The following is a 16895-nucleotide window of genomic DNA, read 5'->3' as shown; positions in this document are numbered from 1 at the left end:
CTTCAATCTCTCTGATTCCAATGGTCTAGCATCATTAAAATACTGCATGATAAAATAAAACATAAGTTAATAATATAATACCAATCATAACAAAATCAAATTTGTTTGAAATAAACAATTACCATTTCCCAATTATTCTTGAAACTTCCTAAGATTATAGTTGACATCCAGTGCATCACGTAATAGTCACACTCAGTACTTCCTTTTTGTCTATTACACTAAATACATAATGAAATTTAGATGTTCAACGTTAACTACAAATTAGTCTACACAGACATAAAATACATATAAGTAGAAGCATTGTTTAAATCACTTACTTTAACAACAATCCACCTAGCACCAACCTTGGATTTAGGTTGTGACATATCGTTAAGTCCTTTCAAAGCACTGTTGAATACAAACATGAATGTTTATTGTAAAATTAAAATATTGATGTTCCTGACTAATGCTAATGCAAATGTATTGAAAAACAACACTAATCTATTAATTATTCATTTCAAGTAGTTGTCTGGCCTATTATGCAACGAACAAAACCAGACGACAAGATTTTCCGTAGTCAAAATGATGACCATTTGCCAATATGCATTGCAGTGGATACCAATATAGGTTATTATAGTATTATACATTATTTAAATTCATTTGTTCAGTTTAACTTACCCATTCAGGTAGGCTCTTAGGTACACATCCCGTTTTGAATTTTGCATCCAGTTCTTCATGTAACTTTTTGATTCAAATTTGTGATTGCCCAGATCTCTGGATGGACTGTGGCTCAAGAAATCCATACACATCGGCATTCCCCGCTCGCATACTTGTCTCAGTCATATGCCTATTGTTGTTAAGACAAAGTAAATTATGTATGAATTTAAAACAATAACTTAGGTAACTAACAATAATTTAAATTGACTTACAAAATCCATAACTGTATAACAGAGATGTTAAGACATTGACCACCGTGTGCTATTTTAGACAGATCTTCATGATTTATGTACAAGGGGAAGTCTTCATTAAACACCCCAAACACTATAGCATCCCACATAACCTGCAATGGCTTTAGAAAAAGTTGTGGGATGGTCAATGTCATCAGATATAGGGGATCATCGACCTCATGATCTGGCCTATCTGCAGGTTTTGCTGGTCCCACAGCTCCCTGTTTATCGAACATAGTTAATTAGCATAATTTAATTACAGTGAAAAATTTAATTGAAAAAAGAAGCATTTAATGACATTGAAATACCTGTTCTGATAAATGCTTGACGAGATGTGTCGGCCAAGCAAGGAAGGTGTTAAGTGTCTGCCCCACTAACTTAAACTCTTCAGTGGGTACAGGAATGGGAGCATCTGCATCTTTAACCTCCTCAACACTGACCTTCATTTGATCATGCAACAAAGGGATGTTGTGAACGGTTGTGGATCCCTCATAAACTCTTCCTAGGGCAACTAGATGGGGAGGATTTTCTTCGATGTACAACCCGTATCTGCACCCGTGTCTGGATCGTTCCCTGAGGGATCAACACAACTCTCCTTTGTGCTGGCACGAGCAGCTGAAGGACCAACCTCAGGCTCAGGAGGCAGTGTAAGTCCTTGTGATTGCATCTGTGACTGAAACTGGGACTGCATCTGGCTGAAGGATAACATTAGCTATTGAGTCACTTTTTCTGTGATTGACTCCTCCAGCTGGTCCTTGATTTGTTGAGTCAGTTGCTCGAGGTCTTTAGGAGCCATGGAGGAAGACGTGCGTGAGGTCCTTGGAGCTAGTCCATAGTATTGCTTAATCGTCACACCGGCTCCAGCAGCACGCACACGACCGGGGTGTTCTGGTTGCCCAATGGCAGCAGTCAGTACATCCTGACGTCCATGGGCGACCAAGGAACCCTATGACGCCTGCTCCTCCAACAAATTCTATAAAGAACACATTTATTGGTTTACTCAATCACACAATAAACATAAATAATAACAATTATTAATTGAAAGTGACTTACAATTTTGTCAGTAATTTACTTTGTTGCCTCAGATATCATCTGGCCAGTTTTCTTTGTGCGGGTCATCTTCCATTTGACGTGTCGTTTGATGGGAGAAGGAGGATCAATCACGGTGTCTGTGCCTTTTTTCGCACATCCTGCAAAAATTCAACATTAATGAAACTCATCATTACAACGTATTATAATAAGTGAATTTAAAGTTGAAAACAATGAAAATCACAAATTAGATACCTCCCACGAAGGGTCTCTGCGGCTCTGACAAAATTGAACCCATTTCTCCTTGCCAATGCCGTACTTTTGGCATACAATGTCGTCGACACTTTCCTTGTTGGCTACAAGTGCCTATTTTGAAGTCAAATCAGACTTGAATTGTCTCCACCGCTCCCCCACAGTCTGAAGTATTTTCCTTTTTGTCCTCTGATTAGATGCTTCATGGGTATCAAATTCAGTCTGACAAACAAAAAATTACATTGTATTGTTACTAAATTACAATTTTATTATCAATGAATAAAATCAAAGATTTAACTAAAATACCTGAATATCCTCCCAATTCTCATATGTGACATCGACCTTATCATGAGCGACGATCCCCAAATATGTTCTTAACTTCTTACTGTGGGGGTTCGTCGGCCTTCTCGGTCGCAGGATCGACATGGACCAGCGGTCTCTCTGCCCTAACTGGTCTAGTCACCAATGATCTTAGCCGTGTGGCGTTTCTTGTGCGCTTCAAGGTAGATGGCGACTGTGATGCTGCACCAGTCGAAGGAGGAAGAGGAGGAGAGCTGGGTGGTGTAGCCATTTGCCTGTAAAGAAAAAAACATTAGTTAATTAACATTATGAAAAAACAAAATAAGTTATGTAAACAAATGGATTGAAATAAAATACATATGAAAATTACATTAGACGATGTTAATTAATTCTCCTTCATCGTGATCATTACGATTAGCATGAACGTCGTCAGCTTCTTCTTCTCTGATGATGTTAGGCGACATTTGTGTCGACAAAGGACTAACATAAGTATCAATGTATGAATCATCATCTTCAACATTAACACCAATTGTTTTCCCGTGTAGAACCACTAAACACCTTTCATCACAAGGGTCTTGAACATAAAATACCTGTTTAGCTTGTTCTGCCATGATGAAAAAGGTCATTCTGGTAAGTGAGTTTCTTTAGATCCACCAACGTAAATCCTACATCATCAGTCCACACACTGGTGTTGTTGTCAACCCATTTACATTTGAAAACACAAACATTAAATTTGACATAGTTAAGCTCCCAAATTTCTTCAATGAACTCAAAGTAAGGGATGGAAGCTACACAGGGATTGTCATCATGTACACTGGCGAAGTGTTGAGATTCAGCCCTTAGGGTGACCCCACTGTTTTGCATTGTACTTTTCTCATCTTGTGCTCTTCTATAAAAGGAATACTTGTTTATATCGTATCCTTGCCAAGTTATAACATTTCTTTTAGGCCCATCTGCTAGCTTTCTTAACGTTTCAGAAGCATTATCATCAGCAAAGATTGTATCTTTAAACCAATCTAGGAAAGTCTTGTTATGCTTTTTCAAAACCCAGTTCTTTGACATTTTTGGATTACTTTCTTTCACTAAACCTTCATGTCGAAGTATGTATGACAAAACTTCATTACTATTATTCAACACATACAAGTGAGCTTGTAACAAATCTTTTACAGTTGGAGTGATAACATGCAGTCCTCTTGAACCCTTACCGCCCACTCTTTCGTCATGCCGAGACTCGGGAAGCCCAATAGGTTTAGCCTTTTCAATGTACTCTGAACAAAATTCAATGGCTTCTTCTGTAATGTACCTTTCAACAATAGATGCTTCTGGACAATGTAGATTCTTGGTATACCCTTTTAAAATCTTCATGTATCACTCAACCAGGTACATCCACCGCAAATAAACTGGACCATAACATTTGATTTCTCTGACCAGATGAACAATTAAGTGAACCATGATGTCAAAGAAAGTAGGAAGAAAGTACATCTCCAACTGACATAGTATAATTGCAACCTCATTTTCCAAATTATCTAACTTCACAGGATCAAGGACTTTGCTACATATGGAATTAAAGAAAAATTACAGCGAGTTATGGATAACCTGACTTTGTTAGGCAAAATGTCTCGTAAGGCCACGGCTAACAATTGTTACATCAAGACGTGACAATTGTGAGACTTTAACCCTACCAACTTAAGATCCTTCAATTGCACAAGGCTCGTAATATTTGAAGAGTATCCTTGTGGGACTTTGACCTGGCGCAGACATTGACAAAAACTTATCTTCTCCTTTCTGGACAAAGTATGACAAGCTGGAGGCAAGTATATTTTTTTACCATCAAACCTTGGATAAAACTGCGATCGTATATCCATCTCAACTAGATCTTGACGAGTATTCAAACCATCTTTCGTCTTGCCTTGAATGTTAATAAGCGTCCCAATGACACTATCACATACATTTTTCTCCACATGCATAACATCAATACAATGTCTAATATCTAGATCAGACCAGTACGAAAGATCAAAGAAAATCGACCTCTTCTTCCATATGCAAGTCTTACTTTTTTGCTTCTTTTGGGTCTTTCCAAATATAGTATTCAGGTGTTGAACCCGTTGGAAGACCTGCTCACCAGTCAATTGTATTGGTGCAGTTTCATGCTTTTAACTTCCATTAAATGCTTTTTTCAATCGCCTATAAGGGTGATGAGGTTTTAGAAAACGTCAATGCCTATGTTTCAGTTATATGTAACTTGTGTCTTCTTCACAAATAAGGCATGCATGATGACCCTTAATACTGTAACCACTCAAATTCTCATATACTGGAAAGTCATTAATGGTACAAAAAAGCATTGTAGGCATTTGAAAAGTCTCATTCTGAAACCCATCAAACAGTAAAACCCCCTCATCCCACAACTTTGTCAAGTCTTCAATCAACGAACTTAGATAAACATTAATGTCATTTCCTGACTGTCTTGGGCCTGATATCATCATAGACAACATAATATATTTTAGCTCCATGCACAATCAAGGAGGCAAATTGTAAATTACTAGTAGAACTAGCCATGAACTATGTTGAGTACTTAAACTGCCATATGGATTCATTCCATCACTGGCTAGTCCAAGCCTAAGATTTCTTGCCTCTTTGCCGAAATCCAAAAACAAACGATCTATCTTCTTCCACTGCGAGGAATTAGCCGGATGATGGAGCATTCCATCGCAGTTTCTCCCATTTTCATGCCATGCAAGGTCTTTTGCGTTGTCTCCATTAGCAAATAGATGCTTAAACCTTGGAATGATGGGAAGATACCACAACACCTTCGCTGGGGGGGCCCTTTATTGAGTTTTTGTCACTACTACACTCGTTATCATCCTTCACTTTATACCATGATAGCCCACACCTAGGGCACTTGGGCATTTCTTGAAATTCATGTTTGTACAGTATGCAATCATTCGGGCAAGCATGAATCTTCTGATACTCCATACCCATCGGGCACAGTATCTTCTTGGCCTGATAGTAACTTTTAGGTAATGTGTTTTCCTTTGGAAGCAGATCATGCACTACTTGAAGCAACGAACTAAAAATTTTGTCACTCCATCCATATCTGGCCTTGACATTAACCAGACTTAACATCACTGACAACAGCATCAATGAATTCTTGTACCCCGGATACAAAGGCTTCTTTGAATCAGTTTGCAATGTATCATACATAGGGGCATGTGCTTGCCGAAAAGACTCTTGTCCAAGGCCACGAATCATATCCTCCAAGTGATCTCCTATTTCTACATCAAACGGTTCAGATTGGGACCCACTCTGCATGTCTGTCAATTCACCATGCCATATCCACGTTGTATAAGTCTTCTTAATTCCATCACACAACAGATGCTCCCGTATGTTGTCGACTTTTTGGCGTCTCCCGTTCAAACAATTTATGCATGGACAAAAAAAATTTTCGTTTTCATCCGGTCGACTTCTTTCTGAAGCAAATTGTTGGAACTTTTCCACGCCTTCCTCATATGCAGGGCTCATGCGACTTTCATTCATCCAACTTCAATCCATCTAAATAATAACTCCATGATACTCACAAAGTTATTCCATGCATCAAATTCTCACTTTTTCATTATAGGTGTGGCCTTATCCCATTCAGGAAGACATTTTTTTATGGTAGTTTCATATGTCAAGGTTAAGTCTCTTTTGTTAAATTTGACAAAATTTCGGCAGCATTTCGCATTGGTCTCCAAGTACACAACATGAAATCGGTGAGATTATTTCCCCGATAATCAAGAATGCGCTCAGAGAACAACTAGAAATGTATTGTACTGAAATTTCATCAAATTGCACAAAAAATTCGTAACCTTAACGCACAAATCTACCATAAAAATATCCCCAAACTTTCCAAACGGACAATTCAAGATTGAATACAATGATTAATGCAAACTATCCGTAAGAATCATTGTATCCGATCTCGAACGGGAATCTAAGGTTCACAAAGGACTAACATTAACTATATGCAAAACAATAGTCATTAATCACATAAAACAACATAAAAAAGGACACCGTTTGCGTTCGTACCTGTAATAATGGTCAGTAATAGTCTCCAACAATGAATATCGTGACTGACGATGCTTCAAACCAAATGATAAGTGTGTCGGAGCTTATGCTGCAGCAAACAAGGGTTCAATCTATTATTGCTCAGTTGTCATTAATACTCTACCTACCATGTAACATAATTGTGGAAAAGCAGACTATGTCTTACAATAGCAGTGTAGTATTTAATTCAATAAGCAATATCATTTTCTTCTTTTAGTTCTTTAACTAATAACCAAGTATACTAATTAGCAAGTCCCTTATGATTATGATATCTATGTATTAATATTTTTCTATTATGATCTTCTTTTTCAAATGCAAACTATTTGACAAATGGTCATTTAGACTCTGCCATAGATTAGATTCCTAGCTTGAAGAACATCACTCTAAGGGACCTTGCTGGCATCTATCGTACCATAGATCCAAATGATATACTTTTGGTTCGTCCTTTTTGAATTTGAAAAAACTGGTGAATGAATTGTTGTTTGTCAAGACTTAGGCTACAAGAAAATAAGTTGACATTGGTTAGCTAATTTTGACTTCCAAGCTTGTAAGAAGGCTATAACTGATGATTGTAATATCGTTGCTAGAACTTATAACAATTTCACCTCCATGTGTCAAGAAGAGGCTACCCTTGCTGAATGCTACAAATAACTCTTCTTCAAAGGGATAGAAAGCACTTCTTAAATTTCCTAACAGTGTTGAGTCCTTTTGTTTTGGGGTAAAATGAAAAATTTGTTAATGATTTTGTTTTTTACTTTTTTCAAGCAAAACAAAACATGTAGAGCAAATTAATGGCAGCGGACATTCTAACTATATGTTTGAATGTCACACACATGACATGGCCTATTCGAATGCAAATTGCCATAGAGACAATTACTACATTGGCCTATCTCCATACTTCTAACATCATCCACCGTGATGTCAAAACCAACAACATTCTACTTGACATTAGTTTTTTCGGTTAAGGTAGCAGATTTTGGGCTTTCAAGATTGCTCCCCAATTATGTAATTCATGTCTCCATAGCCCCACAAGGGTCTCCGGGGTATCTTGACCCTCAATATTTCCAATTCTATAGGCTCACAGACAAGAGTGATGTGTATAGCTTTGGGGTGGTGCTTATTGAGCTGATATCATCCATGCCAACAGTTGATGCAGCCAGGGAAAGAGATGAAGTTAACTTGGCAAATCTTGTCATGAAAAAGATTCAAAAAGGAAAGCTTAGTGAGCTTGTAGACCCATCCTTTGGGTTTGAGTCAGACCAAGTAGTTAAAAGGATGCTAACTTCAGTAGCAGGGTTGGCCTTTCGGTGTGTGCAACGAGACAATGAATTAAGGCCTTCTATGAATGAAGTTCTGGAAGCACTCAAGAAATTTCAAAATGGGAATTATGAGTCTGAGAATCTAGAGAAAGAAGATGATGATGGTGTTATCTCTTCTACTTCATCCAGCGAAGTACATCCACCTCAACCAGCTTCACAGGACTCGGGTGAAGTTGGAATTTTAATGAATAATAAGCTACCAACTTTACCGAATTCCTTGACTGAGAAACTAGAAAGTGAATCTAACATGCCCAATGCCAGCAAAGATGAAACCAAACATACTACTTGTTTGAATGTCACACACTGAAATTAATGGCAGCAGACATTCCCACCAAACAAAACTTTGTACAAAGCCATGTGTAGCTAAGCTATATGTACCAGAGTTTTCTTCTAGAAAAATATGAGAAATAGTAAATTGCATGTTATTAATTACTAATCAAAACTAAATTGTTGTTCCACCTGCTTTTAAGTTCCCAATAGACAATACGGGGAGATTTGAAGGCTAAAACAAAAGTTTGAGAGTCAGATCCGAGTCACAATTTTCACTAACCCTTGGTATGAGCTAACTCAATTGCATGAATAGTTAGTTGTTGAAATTTCAGCATGAAGGACAATAGCTTTTCCAATATTAATTGCAAAACAACCCAATGCAGCTCCTAAAGAATCCATGAAATTTCCACCACAAGCTGCAAATCCAACAGATACCTGAGTTGCACCATTTGTATTAACTGGATTGATTTTAGGAGTTGGACCAGTTTTCCCCGTGACATGGAAAGATTGAAGAATTTGGAAATCGATCATAGAAAAAGTCATATGCCTAGTAGATAGATTGCCAACAAGGTTTGTATGAGTTGTAATCAAGTTAATTTGTGACCTGCTGAGTAGCAAAAGAATGATCAAGGATTTTGCTTTTCAAATCCGAGTAGCAAAAGGACATTGTATAACTAGAGAAGTCCGAAATTCTAAATATAACTAGAGAAGTCCATAAGTGATCTCATTCCTAGCTAGGATAAGAATAAAAGGAAAAGGGGAAGATGAGGTGCTTAGATTAATGGTTGATGAAGATAACTTGATTCTGCAGAATTGCAACAACCTGCACTACACCTAAACGTGAGAATTTTAGGACCAGAAGTGGTTGATGATGTGGCCCTCCAAACAACTTTAATATAATTATTATCTGCTCTTATAGGAAAAGTCTTTCTTTGATTTTTCAATGTGATTTACTCCTATCATTTCTACATAATAAGCATCAAAAGGAACTCACGTTTCCTCTATCTTACTATTATTCCCTCCTAAGCTGTCCAATCCTTCTCACTTTCTAACTTTTCCACCCCACTATGACTACCACTTCTTAATCTCATTATGCATGGAACAAATATCCTTCCTATTAACGTTTAAATTTTTCTAATCAAATGCAAGTTACTTATCTTCCCTTAAACTCAACAACCCGATGTTCTATTTAGACCTTAATTTAGAGACGTTCTACTTCACGGCATTGACTAACATAAACAATGAGAGAGAGAGTGTGGGTGGCTATTAGAATTTAATTATTAGTAGGTTCACATGGGGACACAGTTAATGCACACATCATATGGTAATCTTGATCAATGGGACATATAACTACACTGAAATTCGCTGCCACTTAGCCTTTAGAACGGTAAATAAACATACCAGATGTACTAAAATGAAAAAAAGTTACCACATTTACCTTCAAAACACTGCACATCATATCATATAATTACAATGTCAGTATTGCTTATGTAAAAATCATTTACTATTAGTTTTTCCATTTCTAGAGATTATCAGTGAATCTTGACTCTTCAAACCATATAAAAATAAAACTAGATATGTCCGGAGATTCATAGAAAAATGTACCTGCAAATTTCCTCCTTTGGGATTATAGGGCTATTTTTAATTGGCAAATGCTTAGTTGTTCAATTATATTATATTATCTAACTCAATTTTATAAGGGAACCATAGTGTGCACGTTTCATTCATTCATGTTACAATTATTGAACATTCATGTCATAAATTTATGTCACATACCAATTCCAAATCCGAGTAGCAAAAGGACATTGTATAAACAGTATAACAACACCTTCACCAAAGATTCTTACTTAATTAATCACTTTAATTCAAGTATTTCATATTTTTTACACTATTTTTCATCTCAGTTAAACAACCTTACTTCTCATTTCTTTTCACACATCCTTACCAAATGAAGTCTAAAGTTAATCATAAACCTCCATCTATATAGTATAGGGATGGGAGAGGGATTCCTAAACATCCTTTTAGGAGCTCATGTTAGGTTTTGGGCCCACCATTTATACCAATCTTTCGTGACTACCTTAAAATATTGCCTCAAATGCTATAATTGACTTTATCACTTTAACACGGTGGAACTGAAAAAAAAATGCTTTCTTATGAGGTAGGAAATAAAATTGGAGCATTGGACATGACTCAAATATCTTACAGCCCACTCAGACAAAGACAACATGGTCCTCTACCTCTAGCTTTGGAACCCTAAGAACAAGCTACTAACCACACATTGTTGGACCTAGCCCAGCTTCCACTTGGTGCCATAAAAAGAAATGTGTTACTGGATTCCAATTACACATCAAAGATTGCAGATTTTGGGCTTTCCAAGCTTTTGAACAAAGATCATACTAGAACAAGCACTAATTTAAGAGGGGCGATGGGATGCATTGCACCTGAATGGCTAAGGAATGCACCAATAACTGCCAAAGTTGACAAATACAGTTTTGGGGCTAAGACCCTACTTCTAGTGTATGTTTGTGATAACACTACGCTACCCTTAGGGGAGTTGCTATCATAACAATTACATCAAAACATTCAAACAATGCAGCAGCACCAACAATCAATGCATTGCAATTCACACACCTAAACTAGTATGAAAGATTCAAAAATTGAAGAAATGGGATACCTGAAAAATGGCCAAGAAACCAGAAAAAGAAAGGCAGACAATATATGGACAATCATGAAGTAATTTTTCTCTCTCTTGTATTTTCGGAACTAAAAATTTTATCGGTGAAACAAACACCCCCAAAGTAAAAAAGTTAATGTGGTGAGGTTATTATCGTAAACAATCAAAAGATCAATGTTGCTATGAATCTATCATAGCGGCCCTCATAAAAATAAAAAGAAGAAAAACTATGATAGCGGCTGTTAAAATAGATAGTTTGAGTAAATGTCATAATAACACACTCAGTTACATTCTTTCAATACACAAATATTGAAGAACTTCACCGAGCATTTTTATACTTTTATTCATGTTTGAATTACTTGCTTTCATTAATGTTACCAATTGTAGATATGTTAGTTGTTATATTAACACATTAGAAAGACCCTTGTTGTAAATGAAATAGATTATACCTTGTTAAATCGAAGACAGAAGTGAGTCGTATGGCAATGAGAGGGGCAAAATATCAATAGATAGGTAATAAAAGAAAGAAAAGGAGAAGGCGATCACACGCACCACTCCAGAGGGAGAAGCCAAGAATTCCCGCGCGTGCGATCTCCCTCAAAAGCAAAAAAATAATTATTTTTATTAATTTTGTGACCTTCCATACCTGTCATGCAAAGGCCGATCGACAAAGTTCACCTAAACAACTTTCGCGTATAGTGAACCTTTCTTCTTCATTTATAACAAAGACACAATAATTTTCCCCTTAAAAACCCTCATGTCATTGTTTCAATACCACAACATGTACTGACATTGGAATGCGAAGAACGCCACGACACTTTCTTCTCTCGATCTGTGCTGAAATTCTCGACCATTGATCGAAGTTGTGCAAGGCAAAAGCTACACCGAGGTATTGATTGGTAGGTAGGAAGAAAATGAAGGAAAGGTTGAAATTAGTGAGTGAACAAAGGGGAAACCACCTTTCTGATATAGAGAGGCTCAAAGGGTGAGTGGAATGCACAGTTAAGTTTGTCTCTCTTAGTTTAAGTAAACTCTCTTATATTTTTTTAAGTAAATAACTCTCAATAATTAAATATTTGACTTTTATTTTAATAAAATACATAATTTATTTTACTTTTTTTAAAAAGAGTAAAGAATTGACTTTCAAATAAATATATTAAATATTTGTGTTTTTTCTTATTTGAATCTGTATTTTATAAAAAAAATGACTATTTCAAAATATAATATTTTTATTTTTAATTTGTATGTTTGAATTTTTAAAAATATTCATCTCATTCAATTTCCTCTCAAATAAATAATTGACTTTCAAATATATATTTTCAATATATTTATCTTTTCTTTTAGGAATGTATTTTATAAAAAAATCTCTTTTATTTCAAACTACAATATATTCAACCAATGGGGTGTGACACATTTGGTTAATTAGGTTGTGTGAGTTATTATATACTCTACTACTTTTCTTTAATTCTTATGTTAAAAAAACACTTTGTAGTAACGGAGACACTTACTATTTAATGGTTGTTTGCATTTAATATATTAACGTTTTTTAGTGAATATTCATAAATAGGATTATTTGTTTCATTATTTTAATATTATTAAATACTTTTCTTTAATAATTTTTCAATTAATTATTTATATTTTTTTTCTTGTGAATATTTATTTTATAAGAAAAGACTATCATAAATTTTCAATTCAACGTTATTTAGGTATATGTCCGCCTATTATGGAAGTATAATCTCTAAACAAATATGAACTATTTTTTTCGATGGAGAATTAATATGAACAAATTGAATACAGGACTTAAGAACGGATTGAGAATATACCTACACCTATTTGTTTATTGGCATCTTTCATTAAAAACATACAATGTATTTGTACAATATTCAAATAATTTTTTTATTAAATTTTAATAAGTCATAATTAATTAACCTTTATCAGCAGAGATATTTAATTTATGGTTTGATTTTAATTAATTTAATATGTTTTTTAGTAAATAAGAATTATTTTCCATAAATAGGGTTATTTTATAAATTATTTCTTAATTTTTAATATTGTTATATTCTATTCTTTCATAATTAATTTCCTAATCAATTAATTCATTATAAAAATAAATAAATTAATATGAATATTTAATTTCTTCTAAATATTGAGGAAGAATGGCTCAACCTCCTCTAATTTTACTTGTTTAATTTCAATTGTGGCAAATCGGACCACATAAAATTTGAATACTCAATCTTTCTAAAGAAGCAACGAGGAGAAAAAAAGGCAAGAGGTCATAACAAGAAGAAGAAGGTTTACATAGCATGAGAAGAGAATGCTTATAGCACTTCAAGTGATTCAAGCTAAGCGATGAAGAAGAGGCAAATTTCAGTCTTATGGTGGATGATGAAGTTAAAAGTGTTATAAGTTCTTCCGAATCTGAAACTGAACTTGATGAAAACTATTACTAGCTTTTAGATGCCTTTAATGAGATATATGAAGAGGCTCAAAAATTATCTCAAGCCAACAACTTTCTCAAGGGAAAGTTGAGATGGTATGTGGATAAGATAGTGAGTTGTCAAAAGAATTATTTAGCTTGAAATTGAAAAATGAAAGAACTTGAAAAAGCACTAGAAAACACTTATTGCAATGACAAAACTATCTCCACATCTTCTCCCTCCCAATGTGAAATATGCAAGGCACTTAAACCAAAAAATGAGTATTTGTTAAAAACCTTGTCCAAATTCACAATGTGAAATATGCAAGGCACTTAAACCAAAAAATGAGTATTTGTTAAAAACCTTGTCCAAATTCACAATGGGAATAGATGATCTTGATGCACTTCTTGCATAGCAAAAGTGCATGTTTAACCGAGCGAGAATTGACTATACATTTGACAAGAAACAAAAGTCTTTTAAGAAAAATTTCAACTTTGTGAAATTGTCTTGCACCTCTTTCACAACATGTCATTGTTGCATGCATAAGGGTCATTCATTCCTCTAAAATTGTGTGATTAGTAGATATGGAGTTCCAAATGAGAAATATAAATGGGTTCTCAAAGGAAAAGACTACTAACCAAAAACAACCCAAAATCTCTTCGGTACCTTAATCTACTCTCTAAATTGTTTTGTAGGTATGTTATAATGATTGTCGAATCGTTCTAAAACTAGGATTAATTCTGTAGTATAGGAATAACTTAGGTCAACTCAAAGATACAATCTATTTTGGTTCTAACTTCAATCCACTTATAAACAATAGGAGATTTTAACAAACATGTTGCAAACAATTGAAGAAAATTATAGAAACACAAAACAAAAATGTAGAATTATCATAAAAATAGAGAATATGAGACAGATTTAAGAGCATCAATCCAATTTACCAAATCCAAGGAATTTGAATTATCAAAGCTTTCTATAGATGATGATCATATTGTGAAAGTTCAGTCAATGTCATTAGAGGTAATTCGATCGAATTAATCCCTAAATTCATTGAGATCACAAATCAGATTGAAATATCATCCAATCAATCTGTGATTAGATTCAAATTAGGAAATTAATCAATAACCTAATTCATTTCCAATACTAAACACATTCAAAATCATGAAAATCGAAAATAGAATTGGAGAAGATGAGCATTCACACAAAATTCAAAATACTTAACCATAACTCAAATTCCTCATTGCTTGGACTGGATCCTTGGATTGATTAGTTTTTTTGGCTTCCATATTCATCACCAATGGAAGAACAACGAAAATTGAGCCAGCAAAGAGAAGAAAAAAGTTTGATCTCCAAACTTGCACTAGAAGTTTCTAAATTTTGTTTTGTACAAAAATGATTCTAACTAACTAACTGTCGCAACCTACCCTTCGGCAGGAGGGCGAGGCGAGACTCAAGGGTGCGTCCTCTAAAAAGAAAACATGCGGGAGTCACCACCAACGTTAGAAAAAATAAAAAAAGAGGTCTGCGAATTTTGAAAATAAGGGTTCGAGAGTTGTTTACGTGCGGGGAAGGTATTAGCACCCCACGCGTCTATCACAAGGGACAACAACCCTTAATCGAGTGTGCAAAATCATGACTTCAATATTTATTTATTTTTCTCTTTTTTTACTTTTTGGGGTCGACAAGAGTGTTGCCCTTGCTCCTACGTATCTTCAAGTGTGATGAGGAACTCAGACCTACGTAGTTCTTTAAGAGCGAGAAAGTTGTGTATTGGGTTGATTTTAAACTTTTGAAAGGTTCATTTTAGCCAACAAGAATAGAAGAGACCGTTAAGGCATTGGACCTTGAACGAATTCAAGCGACTCTTACAGATAAAAACTCAAATACAGGTTGATTTTATCTTGGTTTCACTTATTAAACTTTCAAACTCATTAAAAGATGATCGGTGACGTAAATGACCAATCAAAACTCACTTTATAAAAAAAGAGATTACAGATGGTAGAAGAATGAGATGAAGATGTACAAAGCAACAAAGAGGACCCCTAAGGGTGCATAGATTGCATTCAATTACTTAAAATAAATATTAATCGGACGACGAACAAAGAACACCAAATGAAGAACAATGTGGAAATCGATTACGGTCGCGATTCGGTAGCGCCTCGGCCTCGTTTTTCTCTTCTTTCTTCTTCTTTTCTTCAAATTTCACTAATTCCTTTTAATGTTTGAAAGTTGAACCCTTCCTTCAACCCTCCTCACGCCTATTTATAGGGAATGAGGGGACTTGGTCGATCTGTAGCTCGCCCAGGCGAGTTGTTGCTTCAACCTAAAGTAACCTTGCTTACCCAGGCGAGCTGGTTACTTCACCCTTAAGCTATTTGGGGGCCCAGGCGAGCCAGAGGCTAGCCTGGGCAAGCCAGGGGTCAGAAAAAGCTTTAAAATGACCCTTTTGCCCTCCCATTTAGGCATTTTCCACATTCATTATTGAAACATCGAATAATCTTCCGTCTTGCACAACAACTAGTATGGAACAACTCAATTCGGCAAGGGAGAATCAAAATGTTGTCGAATAATAGTCCCCGGATAAAATTAGGGTCTGACAGTTGCCCCTCTTTTCTTATCTTTTATTGAAAATGAAAAGGTAAGTAAAGATAAGGACACTAATTTCATCCTAGTTATCTTGCTATCCGATCGGCAACTAGCGAAAACCCAAGTAGCGAAACCTGTCAAAAGAATGAAATGTATGAAGTATCCAGAGTATCAAACAAAAGACTTTGAAGTCTTGAAATGTAAAGGAGACATTGCAGTCTCGACAAAAGACATTGATAGTCTTTGAAAAGTAAAGGAAACATTGAAGTCTCGACAAAAGACTCTGATGGTCCCGGAAAAGTAAAGAAGACTTTGATAGTCTTGACAAAAGACTTTGATAGTCTCTGAAAAATAAAGAAGACTTTGATAGTCTTGACAAAAGACTCTGATAGTCTCTGAAAAATAAAGAAGACTTTGATAGTCTTGACAAAAGACTCTGATAGTCTTTGAAAAAATAAAGAAGACTTTGATAGTCTTGACAAAAGACATTGATAGTCTTTGAAAAGTAAAGAAGACTTTGATAATCTTGAGAAAAGACTCTGATAGTCTTTGAAAAATAAAGAAGACTTTGATAGTCTAGGCAAAAGACATTGATAATCTTTGAAAAGTAAAGAAGACTTTGATAGTATTGGCAAAAGACATTGATAGTCTTTGAAAAGTTAAGAAGACTTTGATAGTCTTGACAAAAGACTCTAATAGCCTTTGAAAAGTAAAGAAGACTTTGATAGTCTTGGAAAAGTAAAGGCAGAAGACTTTGATAGTCTCTACAAGACAACAGACTTTGATAGTCTTTGAAATCTTTCACTAAAACGTGAACACGCTCAGCAAAGAAACAAAACCCCCAAACCGATCAAAACAACATACATTTTTTTGAAGAGAAACAATGTGACTAATAGGAAATGAAAGCATGTAGATAGATTTTTCCATAACCAAAAATGAGATTTAAGACATTAGCATTTCATTTCTAAAAGAACATTAGAAGAAACATTGGGTCCAACCAAATAGAGGAAAACCGCTCAAGGTGTATAAAGTCTCACACAGG

General features: G+C 35.2%; 1 long non-coding RNA gene across 2 annotated transcripts; it reads right to left on the bottom strand.

Moving 5' to 3' along the window:
- Positions 1 to 328: 328 nt before the first annotated feature.
- On the bottom strand, positions 329 to 11826 carry LOC102665976 (uncharacterized). 2 transcript variants are annotated; one of them, XR_001385239.3, is made up of 9 exons: positions 11497 to 11826; positions 6570 to 6657; positions 2514 to 2782; positions 2211 to 2429; positions 1980 to 2116; positions 1235 to 1899; positions 909 to 1147; positions 658 to 826; positions 329 to 387 (listed from the first exon to the last, which is right to left on the bottom strand). It is a non-coding gene; the product is annotated as an uncharacterized lncRNA (long non-coding RNA). The 2 variants fall into 2 exon arrangements; XR_005887425.1 differs by lacking the exon at positions 329 to 387 and having other exon boundaries at positions 445 to 826.
- Between the last annotated feature and the right edge of the window lie 5069 nt (positions 11827 to 16895).

The sequence above is a fragment of the Glycine max genome, chromosome 2 (genome assembly GCF_000004515.6).
Source record: "Glycine max cultivar Williams 82 chromosome 2, Glycine_max_v4.0, whole genome shotgun sequence".
Lineage (NCBI taxonomy): Eukaryota > Viridiplantae > Streptophyta > Magnoliopsida > Fabales > Fabaceae > Glycine > Glycine max.
This window is presented reverse-complemented; position numbering and strand designations above follow the sequence as displayed.